This window comes from Elephas maximus, chromosome 4, assembly GCF_024166365.1.
Source record: "Elephas maximus indicus isolate mEleMax1 chromosome 4, mEleMax1 primary haplotype, whole genome shotgun sequence".
NCBI classification, from domain to species: Eukaryota; Metazoa; Chordata; class Mammalia; order Proboscidea; family Elephantidae; genus Elephas; species Elephas maximus.
The window spans coordinates 37,562,531-37,580,009 of record NC_064822.1 but is presented as its reverse complement, the minus strand read 5'-3'; the positions used below and the strand labels follow the sequence as shown (position 1 = coordinate 37,580,009).

Sequence of the window (17,479 nt, the reverse complement as noted above, 5' to 3'; positions counted from 1 at the left end):
CTCTAAACAAAAAAAAAAAACAATCAAAAAAATCCATTGCAGGAGACTCCATTCTGACTTGTAGTGACCCTATAGTACAGGACAGAGTAGAACTGCTCCACAGGGTTTCCAAGGGCTCTGGAAATAGTAAAAAAGAGAGTGATTTCCAGGGGGGAAATTTTAAATAAAATGTGCACAGGACAGGACGTAGACCATTTGTCAAGTTAAATTTGGTACATAATTATTTGTGTCCACTCATATCCAAACAGAGTAGTGTGGTTCCCCGCCACAGTATGGCTTGTAGTATTCTGATGGCCATCATGTCTCTGGCTCTAGCCATAATTTGTACTATCCTGACCTCCATTTCAATCATTTTCACCTGTACTGCTGCTACTGGGCTGCTCTTTGGGCAGAGCCGCTTTGATTTCACACTTGCTTCCACTGATGGTGTGGAACTTTTTCTCTAGAACCTTCTTCACTTGTTCCTCGTCTTTCTAGGTGATGAAAACAAAGCCTCCTCTTTTGTTCAACTTTGGATCCACGAGAAGCTTGCAGGCCTAGATCTCCCCACCCTCGCCAAAGTACTCACTGATCTCCTCTGTGGTTTCAGGATTCAGACCTCCCAACAAAGATTTTCTTCACTGGGTCCTTCTTCAGGGACCTAGCCTTTTTGGGGTGGATGATGCGGCCATCCAGCCTCTGTTCCTTCTGGTCTAGGGCCACACTGGCTGCTGCATCTTTGAAGAGAAGCCCAAGCTCTCTTGACTGTCCAGTTTTGGGATTCATTTTTACTGTACAAAGACCTCTCCAAATTTGGTGAAATAGTGTTTTAGGTCCGTTTTGCTTATATCCCAGCTCAGGACACCAAGGAACATTTTCCAGCATCCTCCTCCTTGCTGGCGTTTATCTGGTTGCCTTCTGCACCGCTGTTCTGATTCCCTGTGGGGCGCCACGTTGCCAGCTCCAGCGTCTGCAGTGGCTCCGGTACCCACCTGTCCCGGGCCTCATCTTGGTGCAGTCTCGTGTCAATTCTCGGTGGCGTCAGTCCTCCCAATGGGCTTCACCGCTTCCTACAAGCTTAGGCGGCTGCTCAGGGCTCCTCGCCACGATGACCCTCGGGACCTGCTCGTTCGTTCCCGTCCACCGACTAAGGCTAAGAGGGCTCCACCACGCTGGCGCTCTGCCCACCGGGCCGCCGCAGCCCCATTTCCTTCTCTGCTGAAGGGCCCACACTATTTCCGTATTTCTTCTGTGACACTTTCCTCATTGTGTTGGTTGTGTTTTCAACATTATATCTGAAGTAACAGCTGAAGTAACTCCAAGCATCCAGTCCCAGCACCGCAGCATTCAGAAGCCCAGAGATGGAGGGATAGAAGATATATATATTTTTTAATTTCCACTGTGGGAACAGAGTCCCAGGATGGTGGTTAAGTGCTGACTACCAGCTAAAGTTTGGCGCTCGAGCCCACCCAGAGGCAACTGAGAGACAGGGCTGGCTATCTGCTTCCGAAAGGCCTTGGCCTTGAAAACCCCTTGGAGCAGTTCTGCTCTGCACACTTGAGGCTGCCATGAGACTGGCAACCACCATCGCCAACAGCTTTGGGAAAATCTTAGCCAAAAAGGAAGAAGGGGAAGGATTGGAATGACTGGTGCATAGACAACGACAACCATCAGAGGCAAGCTTGCAGGGAGTGTTATAAAAAGGCCTTTGTTTTCCACAAGCTATTTGAAATAACACAAAGCTATGACTGTTGACAGGAGCCCTGGTGGCTTGTGGTTAAGCGCTCAGCTGCTAACGGAAAGGACTTCGGTAGCCGCTCCAGAAAGATGACAGCCTTGGAAACCCCGTGGGACAGTTCTGCTCTGTCCTATAGGGTCGCTATGAGTCGGAAGGCAGTCGGTTTTGGTGACTAGATGTTGGCCATCTTTCTTTCATGTCTCCTGTTCCTCTGAATTATATCAGTGATATACCTTTGTATCTACCGTTTTCTTAATATTAACTTCTTCCCATGCACTGGAATCCCTGGTGGTGTAGTGGTTACGTGCTCGGGCTGCTAACCCAAAGTCGGCAGTTCAAATCCACCAGGTGCTCCTTGGAAACCCTGTGGGTCAGCCCTGCTCTCTCCTGTAGGGCAACTATGAGTGCTAATTCGCTCCGCGGCAATGGGTTTACGGCCCCCATGCACTGGGAGTTCGAAATTACATTTGGGACAATAAATTTAATTACGGTTTAGAATTTGAATGTCAGATGCCTTTTGCCTGCTTTCTGTGGAGAAGAATTGCATTTCCTTCTAAATTTCTGGGAAGGAACTTTCCGATAAACATAAAAAGTTGGTTTCCTGTTATGAACTGGAAAGCCCTAAAGCCTGTCAGATCTGATGTTATGCCCTCAGGGGGACCCCTGACCAATGCTTAGAAGCCCCAGGATCTCACCCTGCCCCCCTAGAATGGTGTGGATCCTCAAATCCACTCTTCCAACAGTTTTCCTCATTTCCGTAACAGGTAACTCCATTTTTTGTTGTCAGAGCATACCTGGGAGTCATTCTTGATTCCTGTCTTTCTCCTATACCTCAGAATTAATTTTTTAGCACAACTGGGCAGCTTTAACATCTGAATAAGCTCAAAATCTCACCACTTCTCACAACTTTCATAGCTACAGAATTGGTCCCGGCAAACATCCAACATTGTCTTGTCTGGATTTTTTCTAGTCTGGATGTTCTGCCTGCTCTCATCTTGCCTTTTATAAATTGATTCCCAACACAGGAGCCAGAGTGATTCTGTTAAAACATAAATAAGTTTGTGTCACTACTCCATTAAAAATCCTCAGTGGTTTTACATCTCATTACAGTAAGGGTCAAAGTTGTTATACTGGCCCACAAGGTCCATAAATGACCTTCCCCCATCCCCACCTTGCTGTTCCTTGAACATGCCAGGTATGTGCTTACCTTGTGGTGTTTGCTCTTGCTGGTCCTCACATGATCTGTCCCTTTCTTCAGGCCTTGCCTCAGATGTCACCTTTTCAGTGAGGCCTTTATCACTTTATTTAAAATTGCATCATCTGCCCCTGTTACTTCCTATTCCCCTTCCCTGTCCTAGTTTCCTTTAAGGGTTTATGAAAATCTGTTATACTTTGTTTTTTTTTTTTTACTTATTTGTTTATCCTCCTCCACTAGAATGTGAATTCCTGGACGTAGTGATGTTTGTTGTATTAATTGCCATCTCATCAGAACAACATATAGAAATCACTAAGAAATATTTGTTGAATGGGCAAATTAATTATTATATAGTAACTTATATAACATGTTTTATTGTGGTGAAAATATATGTAACAAAACGTTTGCCCGTTCAACATTTTTTATATGTGCATTTCTGTGACAATAGTTACAGTCGTCATATTGTGCGGCCATTACTGCTATTTGTTTCCAAATTAGTCTACCACCATTAATAGAAACTCATCGTTGCCTAAGCTAAGACTCCCCTGTTTCTCCTCCCTCCCACCGCTGGTAAACACTGACACATTTTGATTTCTATATATTTGCGTATTTCATATAAGTGGGATCACTTATTATTTGTCCTTTTATGACTGATTTATTTCACTCAGCATAAAGTTTTCGAGATTCATCCACGTTGTAGCATGTACCAGAATTTCATCTCTCTTTGTGGTAGAATAGCATTCCATAGTATATATGTGACATGTTTTATTCATCCACCTGTTTGTTGATGGATGTATAAGTTGTTTCCATCTTTTGGCTATTGTGAACAGTGCTGCAATGAACATTGGTGTACAGATTTCTGTTTGCAGTACTGCTTTCAATTCTTTTGGGTGTTTACCCAGGATTGGGTCAGAAGGTAGTCCTGTGTTTACCTTCTTGAGGAACGACCAAACTGTTTTTTTACAGTGTCTGTGACATTTTGCTTTCCCACCAGCAATAGATGAGGGTTCCATTTTCTCTACATACTTGCCAACATATGTTATTTTCTGTTATTTTGATCATAACCATTCTAGTAGGATGAAATGGTATCTCATTGTGGTTATAACTTGCATTTCCCTAATGGCTAATGATGTCAAGATTCTTTTCATATGCTTGTTGGCCATTCCTATATCCTCTTTGATGACATGTCTATTTAAGTCATTTGTCCATTTTTTGATTGGGTTTTTTGTCTTTTTGTTGCTAAGTTGTAGGGATCTTTTATACATTCTGTTTGGTAAACCCTCATCCATTATATTGTTGTTGGTAGGTGCCTTTAAGTCGGTTTCAACTTATAGCGAACCTGTGTAAACAGAATGAAACGCTGCCCAGTCCTGCGCCATCCTCATGGTCGTTGTTATGCTTGAGCTCATTGTTGCAGCCACTGTGTCAGTCCATCTCATTATGTGGAAATTTTTCTCCCAATTTGTGTGTTGTCTCTTTACTTTCCTGATAAAGTCCTCTGATAAACAAATGTTTTTCACTTTGATGAAGTCCCATTTATCTGTTTTGTCTTTTGCTGCTTGTGCTTTCAGTGTCATATCTAAGCATTATGATTAAAAACTGAGTCCCAAAGCATTACCCCTGTCTTGTCTTCTAAGAATTTTATGGTTGCAGTTCTTAACATTTAGGTCTTTGATCCATTTTGAGTTAGTTTTTGTTTATGGCGTGAGGTATGGGTCCAGGTTCATTCTTTTGCTTGTCCGATTACCATTTATTAAAAAGACTCTTCTTTCCCCATTGAATGGACTTAGCACCCTTGTTGAAAATCAGTTGACAATGGATGAATGAGTTTATTTCTGGACTCTCTATTCTATTCCACTGATATATTGTAACATTTAAAATTTATATCAGGAGAAATGCCAAACATAGACAAAGAAATGAAAGCAGTACAATGAGCTCCTCTGCTGATCACTCAGCTGCAAGAATAATCTTCATTCTGCTATTCTTATATCATCTAACCTCCCTGACCCATTAAACCAGAAAACCAAACCTGTTGCCATCAAGTCAGTTCTGACTCATAGCAATCTTATAGGACAGAGTAGAACTGCCCCATACAGCTTCCAAGGAGCGCCTGGTGAATTCGAACTGCCAGCCTTCTGGTTGGCAGCTGTAGCTCTTCACCGCTACACTACCAGGGTTTCCATACTCAGTGATAACTGAGGGGGACTGGACTATTATTATTTTAAGTTTTTTTTTTTTTTTTTAGGTGTAATTACATATACTCAAATGCATACGCCTAACCTGTAAAATTTTGACAAATGTATATACTTAGTAAACCACATCTCTAACATCATAGAAAACATTTTTATGTGTCTACAAAGTTCCCTAATGTCCCTTCCCAGGCAATCTTCTCCTGCCACTGACCCCTCGCCTGCAAACCAGGTAATGACTGTTCTGGTTTTTTTTACCTTAGCTTTGTACCATCTGTGTCAGAACGTCATAAAAATTGAATCATATGGTATGGTCTCTTGTTTTCTATCCAAATTCTTTCATTCAGCCTAATGTCCGTGAAATGCATTCATGTTTTTGCATGTATCAGTAGTTAGTTCTTTTTTATTGTTCAGCAGCATTCCATTGTGTGAGTGGCAATTTGTTATTCCATTCTCCTAATGATGAACACTTGCCATTGTTTTATGGCCCAATACGTGGTCTATCCAGCTGAGTGTTTTATGTGCACTTGGAAGGAACGATTTTGGCAATTTTGCAAAAGCTGCTATATACTTTCTTGTACAAGTCTTTTGAGTTTTTTTTAAACATATGTTTTCATTTTTCTTGGATAAATACTTAGGAGTATAATTATTAGGCCAAAGGGTCAGTATGTTGTTAACTGTATAACAAATACCAAAGAGAGTTCCAAGGTAGTTGTACCATTTCACATTTCCATTAGCGATGTTTTATAGTTTTAATTTGTATTTCCCTGCTGACTGATGATATTGAGCACTTTTTCAGAGCACTTTTTCAGTGCTTATTAGGCATTCATATATCTTCTTTTGTGAAGTATCTGTTGTAAGAGTTCTTTATGTATTCTGGAGACAAGGCCTTGCTCAATTATGTGTTTTGTGAATATTTTCTCTCAGTCTGCTGTTTGCTATTAATTTTCTTAATGGCGTCTCTTGAACAATTTTTAATTTTGGGAAAGCCTAATCTGTCATTTCTTTTCTTTTGTGGCTATTTCTTTCTGCTTCCTCTCTAAGAAATCTTTGCCTACCCTCAGTCTGCAAAGATCTTTTTTTTTTTTGATGTTTCCTTTTAAATGTATTATGATTTTAGCTTTTACATTTAGATCTGAATCTCAAAGTAATGTTTGTATATGGTGTGAAATAGGGCGGATATTGTTATTTTTTTTTTTTTTCCCACTTGGATATCCAGTTTTCCCGGCATTGTTTATTGAAAAGATTTCCTTTCCCCATTGAATTACTTTGACGTCTTTGTCAATTAACCATGTAAGTGCAGGTTATTTCTGGACTCTATTGTGTTTGATTGATTGATTTATCCATCTGAATGCTGAGTCCAAACTGAATACTATAGTTTTACAATAAGTCTTGTAGTCAGATGGTGTATGTCTTCAACTTTTCTTTTGCAATGGTTTTAGATATTCTAGGTCCTTTTTATTTCCACATAAATTTTAGAGACAAAATTATCAATTCCTATAAAAATACCTTTCAGGGATAATGATTGGCATTGTTTTGTGGCCCAACCCACAGATTATTTTGCTGAAAATGATTACGTGCACTTGATAAGAAATATATTTTTGCACTGAACAAGAAAATGCCTCTGGTTTCATGGAGTTTACATTCCACTAGGAGGACTTGGATAACAAAATTATGCAATTGAAGTGGGTAGTTTCATGTTGTGACAAGTCCTCAAAGACAGTCCAATTGGGGTGATGTATTCCCATTGAGGTTGGGGTAAGGAAAAGTTTCTTGAGACTCAGGGAAGTTCAGGGAAGGTTTTTCATCCCAAAACCAAACGCATTGCTGTAGAGTAGATTCCAACTCACAGGTTAAAGGAAAATCTCAAAGATAGTAAGGGATTGGGTCTGGGAAGAACGGTGTTCCAAATACAAGGAAGAGCAAAGACGCTGAATAGAAAATGAGTTCATTTTCCCTCACCCCAATTGGCTCATTTTCAGAAGTAGATTGCCAGGCCTTTCTTCCTAGCCTGTCTTAATCTGGAAGTTCTGCTGAAACCTATTCAGCATCATAGCAACATGTAAGCCCCCAGTAAAAAATGGGTGGTAGTTATGCATGAAATGAAGTGCATTGACTGGGAATCAAAATCAGGTCTCTCACATGGAAGGCAAGAATTCTATCACTGAACCACCACTGCCACCAAACTTATCTTGTTTTTTTATGCTAACTTATCATTTGGCACCTAACCGATGGTGTCTCCTCATATCTGTTATCGTAACAATGATGATTACCATTTCTTAAGCCCTTTTCAGAGACTTTACATTTATTACTTCATTTAATCCTCACAATGTGAGGTATGTATGACTGCTAGTTTGTAGATGAGAAAACTGTGTTGGAGAGGCTCAGTCACTTGAAAAATTTGGATTGAGCTAGGTCATTTTGATAGCAGTCAGTGCTTTTTGCTGTGTCAAATCCTGCCTTGCTTTGGACTTAATAATTAATCTTTTTGTGGTTCTATCGTGCCTTCCTAGGTAGCTACTGAATTTTATAAAAGATGGGAACCATGCATATCGAGTGTCTCCTAAAGTGCTTTTCAGCAAATACTAAAGTAAAATTACTTGGATGAAAGAACTATGCCAGTTTCATTCAAATGAAGACCTGGATGTTGGAGTCAGATTAAATCCTGATTTTAAATATATTCTGTTTTCTCCACCTGGAACACCATTAAACCAACCCATTTTGTCTAGTTAATCCCTAATTTTCTTTCAGGTTTCATTTTAGCTTCCAGCTTTCCAGGAAGCCTTCCTGGGTCAGTTGCCCTTCCCAGGTGCTCCCATAGCACCCTGATTATTCATTTGTGATTTCTGATCTGCTCTCCCCAACTTTGTAAGTTCCTTGTAAACCTTCATTTTCGTATTTCTAATGTGTGATAGTGGTGCAGTATCTGGTACACAGTAGTTGCTTAATAATTGTTTAATGAGACTTATGCCTGATCTTTGGCAAATGACATACTTTCTGAACTTCGGTGTCCTTGACTGTAAAAGGTAGATAATCTACTTCACTTGGTTAGAAGAATCAGGTGAGCTGGTGGATGTAACAGTATTGTTGTTTATTTTCTCCCCTTTGCATCGTCATCCACCATTTATTCTTTCTGTTCTAAAGATCTTCACCTTACTTGCAACACACTTTAGGATTTAGCAATCTGAAAAGGTTAAACAAACTGTGGCAGGTGATTTCAAAATGGATCTGTATTTCAAGAACATAGCTGTAATTCTTTAAATGCCAAGCTGAGGCAGCACAATGATTGTTTTGTCTGAAAGTGACCTTTTATCACACTGAAGATACAGGTAATAGATTTTCTGTATCTTGTGTAAAAGTTTCAAAGTAGCACGCCATTAAGTTCTTTGATATTCCTAAGTTAAATTAATAATATTTTAAAGATAGGGTTAGACCGACAACGATTTTCAATCAGAAAATTAGGTCACATTGTCTGACAAGTATAAGCATACTCGGAGCCCTTGGTGGTGCAGTGGTTAAGAGGTATGACTGCTAACCAAAAGGCTGGCAGTTCAAATCCACCAGGCATTCCTTCGAAACCCTGTAGGGCAGTTCTACTCTGTCCTATACGGTCGCTGAGTCAGAATTGATTTGAAGGCAATGGGTAATCAAGATAGTGGGATTTAATATTTGAAATTACGATTATTCATGAAAATCTGAAGATGAACAGATGGGAAACCCTGGTGGCGTAGTCGTTAAGAGCTATGGCTACTAACCCAAAGGTTGGCAGTTTGAATCTACCAGGCACTCCTTGGAAATCCTATGGGGCAGTTCTATTCTGTCCTGTAGGGTCACAATGAGTCCAAAGTGACTTGACCGCAATGTTTTTTTTTTTTTAAGTGAACAGATGAACTTGAATCTAGGCAATTTTGAGGTACATCACTGTCTCCATTCTTTAGATCATTTATTTTGTAAAGATCCTTGGAGGTAATGAAATATATCTGTAGTTATAGAAACAATGTAGATATAGTTTACTATTAAATGGTAGGTTTTATATGAAATATGTGGGCATTATATTTATATTATTTTAGTAGTATTTTCATTGAAGTAACATATGCACCAAATATTAAAATGCTACGCTTCCTATAATAACAGAGATCTGCTACCCCAACTTCCTTCAACCCTTGGTCTCTTTCTGCCGAAGTAACAACTTTCAACTCTTGCTGTTTCTTCTGCTATTTACATCCATATTTAAAAATAACATGCAAATGTTGCTTTTTAAAAAAAAAATTATTATTTTTTATTGTGCTTTAGGTGAAGGTTTACAGAGCAAATTAATTTTTCATTAAACAATTAATACACATATTATTTTGTGACATTGATTGCCAACCCCTCGATGTGTCAACATTCTCCCCTTCTCGACCTTGGGTTCCCCGTTTCCATTTGCCCAGCTTTCCTGTCGCCTCCTGCCTTCTTATCCTTGTCTCTGGGCTGGTATTCCCATTTAGTTTTGGTTGAACTACCTGCATTATGGTTTGTTTTATAGGCCCGTCTAATCTTTGGCTGCAGGGTGGACCTCAGAACTGATTTCAGTACTGAGTTAAAAGGGTGTCTGGGGGCCATACTCTCGAGGTTTCTTTAGTCTCTGTCAGACTAGTAAGTCTGGTCTTATTTTTTGTGTGTGTGATTGGTTTTAGATTTTATTAATTTGCTTCCTGTTATGGCGATTGATAATGTGCCTTCTTATACCACCTCACTTCCCCACGCTATGGTCTTGATATAATTGTATCATAGTTTTTATTTACACCAATAGACTGTTCATATTGTCATGCTTATTTGAATACTGATGATGGTTTTCCTTCTATCATAACATTTTTTTTCTTCTGGAGTTAATAGCAGACTCATTTTTACTCCTCATTTTCTTAGTTTTTTCTTTATCTCTTTTGTCTACCAAATACTCCAGTAGATCAGTGATTTTCCAAATATTCAGAACATATCAATAAACCCACAATTTCCTTTTTGTTTTCCTTGGAAACTTAACCTTGCTCCTGACTCTACTGATTGCTCTGTAGGTGTGCTGTACTGCTAGTATCCTGGGGTTTCCCACTGTCTAGCTCCTGTGTGGAGGAGCCCTGGTGGCACAGTGGTTAAGTGCTCAGCTGCTAACTGAAAGGCAGGGGCGGGTAACCCACCAGCCCCTTTGTGGGTAAAAAATGTGGCAGTCTGCTTCTGTAAAGATTTACAGCCTTGAAAAACCCTATGGGGCAGTTTTACTTGTCCTGTAGGGTGACTTTGAGTTGGAATCGACTCCACAGCAGTGGGTTGACGGAAGCCCGTGTGTAGGAATGCCAATACTCTGGGTTCCATGTCTTCCTATCTTGGTTTTCTACCTCATTTTGTTATAACACATTCCATTTTAGCTTCCTTAGGAAAAGACCATTGGTGATAAATTTTTTCGGTATTTACAAGTTTCAAAATGTCTTTATTTCACACTGGAAACTTAATTAACAGTGTGAATTCAAAATTCTAGGTTGAAAATATTTTTCTTTCAAAAATTTTTTTTTTTTAATAACTTTTATTAAGCTTCAAGTGAACGTTTACAAATCCAATCAGTCTGTCACATATAAGTTTACATACATCTCACTCCCTACTCCCACTTGCTCTCCCCCCTTGAGTCAGCCCTTTCAGTCTCTCCTTTCTTGACAATTTTGCCGGCTTCCCTCTCTCTCTATCCTCCCATCCCCCCTCCAGACAAGAGTTGCCAACACAATCTCAAGTGTCCACCTGATATAATTAGCTCACTCTTCATCAGCGTCTCTCTCCCACCCGCTGACCAGTCCCTTTCATTTCTGATGAGTTGTCTTCAGGGATGGTTCCTGTCCTGTGTCAACTGAAGGTCTGGGGAGCATGGCCGCCGGGATTCCTCTAGTCTCAGTCAGACCATTAAGTTTGGTCTTTTTATGAGAATTTGGGGTCTGCATCCCACTGATCTCCTGCTCCCTCAGGGGTCCTCTGCTGTGCTCCCTGTCAGGGCAGTCATTGATTGTGGCCGGGCACCAACTAGTTCTTCTGGTCTCAGGATGATGTAGGTCTCTGGTTCATGTGGCCCTTTCTGTCTCTTGGGCTCTTAGTTGTCATGTGGCCTTGGTGTTCTTCATTTTCCTTTGCTCCAGGTGGGTTGAGACCAATTGCTGCATCTTAGATGGCCGCTTGTTAGCATTTAAGACCCCAGACGCCACATTTCAAAGTGGGATGCAGAATGATTTCATAATAGAATTATTTTGCCAATTGACTTAGAAGTCCCCGCAAACCATGTTCCCCAGAGCCCCGCCCTTGCTCCGCTGACCTGTGAAGCATTCATTTTATCCCGGAAACTTCTTTGCTTTTGGTCCAGTCCAGTTGAGCTGACCTTCCATGTAATGAGTGTTGTCTTTCCCTTCACCTAAAGCAGTTCTTATCTACTGATTAATCAATAAAAAACCCTCTCCCACCCTCCCTCCCTCCCCCCCTCGTAACCACAAAAGTATGTGTTCTTCTCAGGTTTACTATTTCTCAAGATCTTATAATAGTGGTCTTATACAATATTTGTCCTTTTGCCTTTGACTCATTTCGCTCAGCATAATGCCTTCCAGGTTCCTCCATGTTATGAAATGTTTCACAGATTCGCCACTGTTCTTTATCGATGCGTAGTATTCCATTGTGTGAATATACCACAATTTATTTACCCATTCATCCGTTGACGGACACCTTGGTTGCTTCCAACTTTTTGCTATTGTAAACAGAGCTGCAATAAACATGGGTGTGCATATATCTGTTTGTATGAAGGCTCTTGTATCTCTAGGGTATATTCCTAGGAGTGGGATTTCTGGGTTGTATGGTAGTTCTATTTCTAACTGTTTAAGATAACGCCAGATAGATTTCCAAAGTGGTTGTACCATTTTACATTCCCACCAGCAGTGTATGAGAGTTCCAATCTCTCCGCAGCCTCTCCGACATTTATTATTTTGTGTTTTTTGGATTAATGCCAGCCTTGCTGGTGTGAGATGGAATCTCATCGTAGTTTTAATTTGCATTTCTCTAATGGCTAATGATCGAGAGCATTTTCTCATGTATCTGTTGGCTGCCTGAATATCTTCTTTAGTGAAATGTGTGTTCATATCCTTTGCCCACTTCTTGATTGGGTTGTTTGTCTTTTTGTGGTAGAGTTTTGACAGAATCATGTAGATTTTAGAGATCAGGCGCTGGTCGGAGATGTCATAGCTGAAAATTCTTTCCCAATCTGTAGGTGGTCTTTTTACTCTTTTGGAGAAGTCTTTAGATGAGCATAGGTGTTTGATTTTTAGGAGCTCCCAGTTATCTGGTTTCTCTTCATCATTTTTGGTAATGTTTTGTATTCTGTTTATACCTTGTATTAGGGCTCCTAGGGTTGTCCCAATTTTTTCTTCCATGATCTTTATCGTTTTAGTCTTTATGTTTAGGTCTTTGATCCACTTGGAGTTAGTTTTTGTGCATGGTGTGAGGTATGGGTCCTGTTTCATTTTTTTGCAAATGGATATCCAGTTATGCCAGCACCATTTGTTAAAAAGGCTATCTTTTCCCCAATTAATTGACACTGGTCCTTTGTCAAATATCAGCTGCTCATACGTGGATGGATCTATGTCTGGGTTCTCAATTCTGTTCCATTGGTCTATGTGTCTGTTGTTGTACCAATACCAGGCTGTTTTGACTACTGTGGCTGTATAATAGGTTCTGAAGTCAGGTAAGGTGAGGCCTCCCACTTTCTTCTTCTTTTTCAGTAGTGCTTTGCTTATCCGGGGCTTCTTTCCCTTCCATATGAAATTGGTGATTTGTTTCTCTATCCCCTTAAAATATGACATTGGAATTTGGATCGGAAGTGCATTGTATGTATAGATGGCTTTTGGTAGAATAGACATTTTTACTATGTTAAGTCTTCCTATCCATGAGCAAGGTATGTTTTTCCACTTAAGTATGTCCTTTTGAATTTCTTGTAGTAGAGCTTTGTAGTTTTCTTTGTATAGGTCTTTTACATCCTTGGTAAGATTTATTCCTAAGTATCTTATCTTCTTGGGGGCTACTGTGAATGGTATTGATTTGGTTATTTCCTGTTCGGTGTTCTTTTTGTTGATGTAGAGGAATCCAAGTGATTTTTGTATGTTTATTTTATAACCTGAGACTCTGCCAAACTCTTCTATTAGTTTCAGTAGTTTTCTGCAGGATTCCTTAGGGTTTTCTGTGTATATAATCATGTCATCTGCAAATAGTGATAACTTTACTTCTTCGTTGCCAATCCGGATACCTTTTATTTCTTTGTCTAGCCTAATTGCCCTGGCTAAGACTTCCAACACGATGTTGAATAAGAGCGGTGATAAAGGGCATCCTTGTCTGGTTCCCGTTCTCAGGGGAAATGCTTTCAGGTTCTCTCCATTTAGAGTGATATTGGCTGTTGGCTTTGCATAGATGCCCTTTATTATGTTGAGGAATTTTCCTTCAATTCCTATTTTGGTAAGAGTTTTTATCATGAATGGGTGTTGGACTTTGTCAAATGCCTTTTCTGCATCAATTGATAAGATCATGTGGTTTTTGTCTTTTGTTTTATTTATGTGAAGGATTACATTAATGGTTTTTCTGATATTAAACCAGCCTTGCATACCTGGTATAAATCCCACTTGATCAGGGTGAATTATTTTTTTGATGTGTTGTTGGATTCTATTGGCTAGAATTTTGTTGAGGATTTTTGCATCAATGTTCATGAGGGATATAGGTCTATAATTTTCTTTTTTTGTAATGTCTTTACCTGGTTTTGGTATCAGGGAGATGGTGGCTTCATAGAATGAGTTGGGTAGTATTCCGTCATTTTCTATGCTTTGGAATACCTTTAGTAGTAGTGGTGTTAACTCTTCTCTGAAAGTTTGGTAGAACTCTGCAGTGAAGCCGTCCGGGCCAGGGCTTTTTTTGTTGGAAGTTTTTTGATTACCGTTTCAATCTCTTTTTTTGTTATGGGTCTATTTAGTTGTTCTACTTCTGAATGTGTTAGTTTAGGTAGGTAGTGTTTTTCCAGGAATTCATCCATTTCTTCTAGGTTTTCAAATTTGTTAGAGTACAATTTTTCATAATAATCTGAAATGATTCTTTTAATTTCATTTGGTTCTGTTGTGATGTGGTCCTTCTCATTTCTTATTTGGGTTATTTGTTTCCTTTCCTGTATTTCTTTAGTCAGTCTAGCCAATGGTTTATCGATTTTGTTAATTTTTTCAAAGAACCAGCTTTTGGCTTTGATAATTCTTTCAATTGTTTTTCTGTTCTCTAATTCATTTAGTTCAGCTCTAATTTTTATCATTTGTTTTCTTCTGGTGCCTGATGGGTTCTTTTGTTGCTCACTTTCTATTTGTTCAAGTTGTAGGGACAGTTCTCTGCTTTTGGCTCTTTCTTCTTTTTGTATGTGTGCATTTATTGATATAAATTGGCCTCTGAGCACTGCTTTTGCTGTGTCCCAGAGGTTTTGATAGGAAGTATTTTCATTCTCATTGCTTTCTATGAATTTCCTTATTCCCTCCTTGATGTCTTCTATAACCCAGTCTTTTTTCAGGAGGGTGTTGTTCATTTTCCAAGTATTTGATTTCTTTTCCCTAGTTTTTCTGTTATTGATCTCTAGTTTTATTGCCTTGTGGTCTGAGAAGATGCTTTGTAATATTTCGATGTTTTGGACTCTGCAAAGGTTTGTTTTATGACCTAATATGTGGTCTATTCTAGAGAATGTTCCATGTGTGCTAGAAAAGAAAGTATATTTTGCAGCAGTTGGGTGGAGAGTTCTGTATAAGTCAATGAGGTCGAGTTGGTTGATTGTTGTAATTAGATCTTCCGTGTCTCTGTTGAGCTTCTTACTGGATGTCCTGTCCTTCTCCGAAAGTGGTGTGTTGAAGTCTCCTACTATAATTGTGGAGGTATCTATCTCGCTTTTCAATTCTGTTAAAATTTGATTTATGTATCTTGCAGCCCTGTCATTGGGTGCATAAATATTTAATATGGTTATGTCTTCCTGATCAATTGTCCCTTTTATCATTATATAGTGTCCTTCTTTATCCTTTGTGGTGGATTTAAGTCTAAAGTCTATTTTGTCAGAAATTAATATTGCTACTCCTCTTCTTTTTTGCTTATTGTTTGCTTGATATACTTTTTTCCATCCTTTGAGTTTTAGTTTGTTTGTGTCTCTAAGTCTAAGGTGTGTCTCTTGTAGGCAGCATATAGATGGATCGTGTTTCTTTATCCAGTCTGTGACTCTCTGTCTCTTTATTGGTGCATTTAGTCCATTTACATTCAGGGTAATTATAGATAAATAAGTGTTTAGTGCTGTCATTTTGATGCCTTTTTATGTGTGTTGTTGACAATTTCATTTTTCCACATACTTTTTTGTGCTGAGGCGTTTTTCTTAGGAAATTGTGAGATCCTCACTTTCATAGTGCTTGACTTTATGTTAGTTGAGTCGTTACGTTTTTCTTGGTTTTTATCTTGAGCTATAGAGTTATTATACCTTTTTGTGGTTACCTTATTATTTACCCCTATTTTTCTAAGTAAAAACTAACTTGTATTGTTCTATATCGCCTTGTATCACTCTCCATATGGCAGTTCAATGCCTCCTGTATTTAGTCCCTCTTTTTGATTATTGTGATCTTTTACCTATTGACTTCCATGATTCCCTGTTATGTGTATTTTTTTTTTAATTAATCTTAATTTGTTTGTTTTTGTGATTTCCCTATTTGAGTTGATATCAGGACGTTCTGTTTTGTGACCTTGTGTTGTGCTGATATCGGATATTATTGGTTCTCTGACCAAACAATATCCTTTAGTATTTCTTGTAGCTTTGGTTTGGTTTTTGCAAATTCTCTAAACTTGTGTTTGTCTGTAAATATCTTAATTTCACCTTCATATTTCAGAGAGAGTTTTGCTGGGTATATGATCCTTGGCTGGCAGTTTTTCTCCTTCACTGTTCTGTATATGTTGTCCCATTCCCTTCTTGCCTGCATGGTTTCTGCTGAGTAGTCTGAACATATTCTTATTGATTCTCCCTTGAAGGAAACCTTTCTTTTCTCCCTGGCTGCTTTTAAAATTTTCTGTTTATCTTTGGTTTTGGTGAGTTTGATGATAATATGTCTTGGTGTTTTTCTTTTTGTATCAATCTTAAATGGGGTTCGATGAGCATCTTGGATAGATATCCTTTCATCTTTCATGATGTCAGGGAAGTTTTGTGTCAGGAGTTCTTCAACTATTTTCTGTGTGTTTTCTGTCCCCCCTCCCTGTTCTGGGACTCCAATCACCCGCAGGTTATCCTTCTTGATAGAGTCCCACATAATTCTTAGGGTTTCTTCATTTTTTTTAATTCTTTTATCTGATTTTTTTTCAGCTATGTTGGTGTTAATTCCCTGGTCCTCCATATGTCCCAGTCTGCATTCTAATTGCTCGAGTCTGCTCCTCTGACTTCCTAGTGCACTGTCTAATTCTGTTATTTATTGTTAATCTTTTGGATTTCTACATGTTGTCTCTCTATGGATTCTTGCAACTTATTAATTTTTCCAGTATGTTCTTGAATAATCTTTTTGAGTTCTTCAACAGTTTTATCAGTGTGTTCCTTGGCTTTTTCTGCAGTTATCCTAATTTCATTTGTGATATCATTAAGCATTCTGTAAATTAGTTTTTTATATTCTGTATCTGATAATTCCAAGATTGTATCTTCATTTGGGAAAGATTTTGATTCTTTTGTTTGGGGGGTTTGAGAAGCTGTCATGGTCTGCTTCTTTAAGTGGTTTGATATGGATTGTTGTCTCCGAGCCATCACTGGGAAACTAGTTTTTCCAGAAAATCCACTAAAAAAAAAATGCAGTCAGATCCCTATCAGAGTTCTCCCTCTGGCTCAGGCTATTCAGATGTTAATGAAGCTGCCTGCGTCCAGTCCAAATCCCTGCGGGACAGTTCCCCGGCTTGGACGCTGCTCTTTCTGCTCCGAGACCAGTCACTGCCTCCCGGGGACTTCTCCTACCGGCTGCATCCCACGTCGCCCGTGGAACCGGCTGGTCCCCCTCCTGGGGTTAGTTCAGGGGGGTGGAGCAGCTCTCTGTGCTTGTGCCGTACCTGACTGGTACGCTGGCTCCAGGCTCTGGAAACAATTGCTGCTTCCCCGTATTAGTTCGTTCTCCTTCTCTAAATCTGTGTTTGTTGTTCAGGGTTCGTAGACTGTTATGTATGTGATGGATTCACTTGTTTTTCCGTGTCTTTGTTGTAAGAGGGATCCGAGGTAGCGTCTGCCTAGTCCGCCATCTTGGCTCCGCCCCCCCCACGTACTTTTAAGATGTTATCAGGAGGGACCAGTCCCTGGAAAAGGACATC

General features: G+C 39.4%; 1 pseudogene; it reads right to left on the bottom strand.

The window, feature by feature from the left end:
* Window positions 1-234: 234 nt before the first annotated feature.
* On the bottom strand, window positions 235-1,246 carry LOC126074841 (heterogeneous nuclear ribonucleoprotein A/B-like; annotated as a pseudogene).
* Between the last annotated feature and the right edge of the window lie 16,233 nt (window positions 1,247-17,479).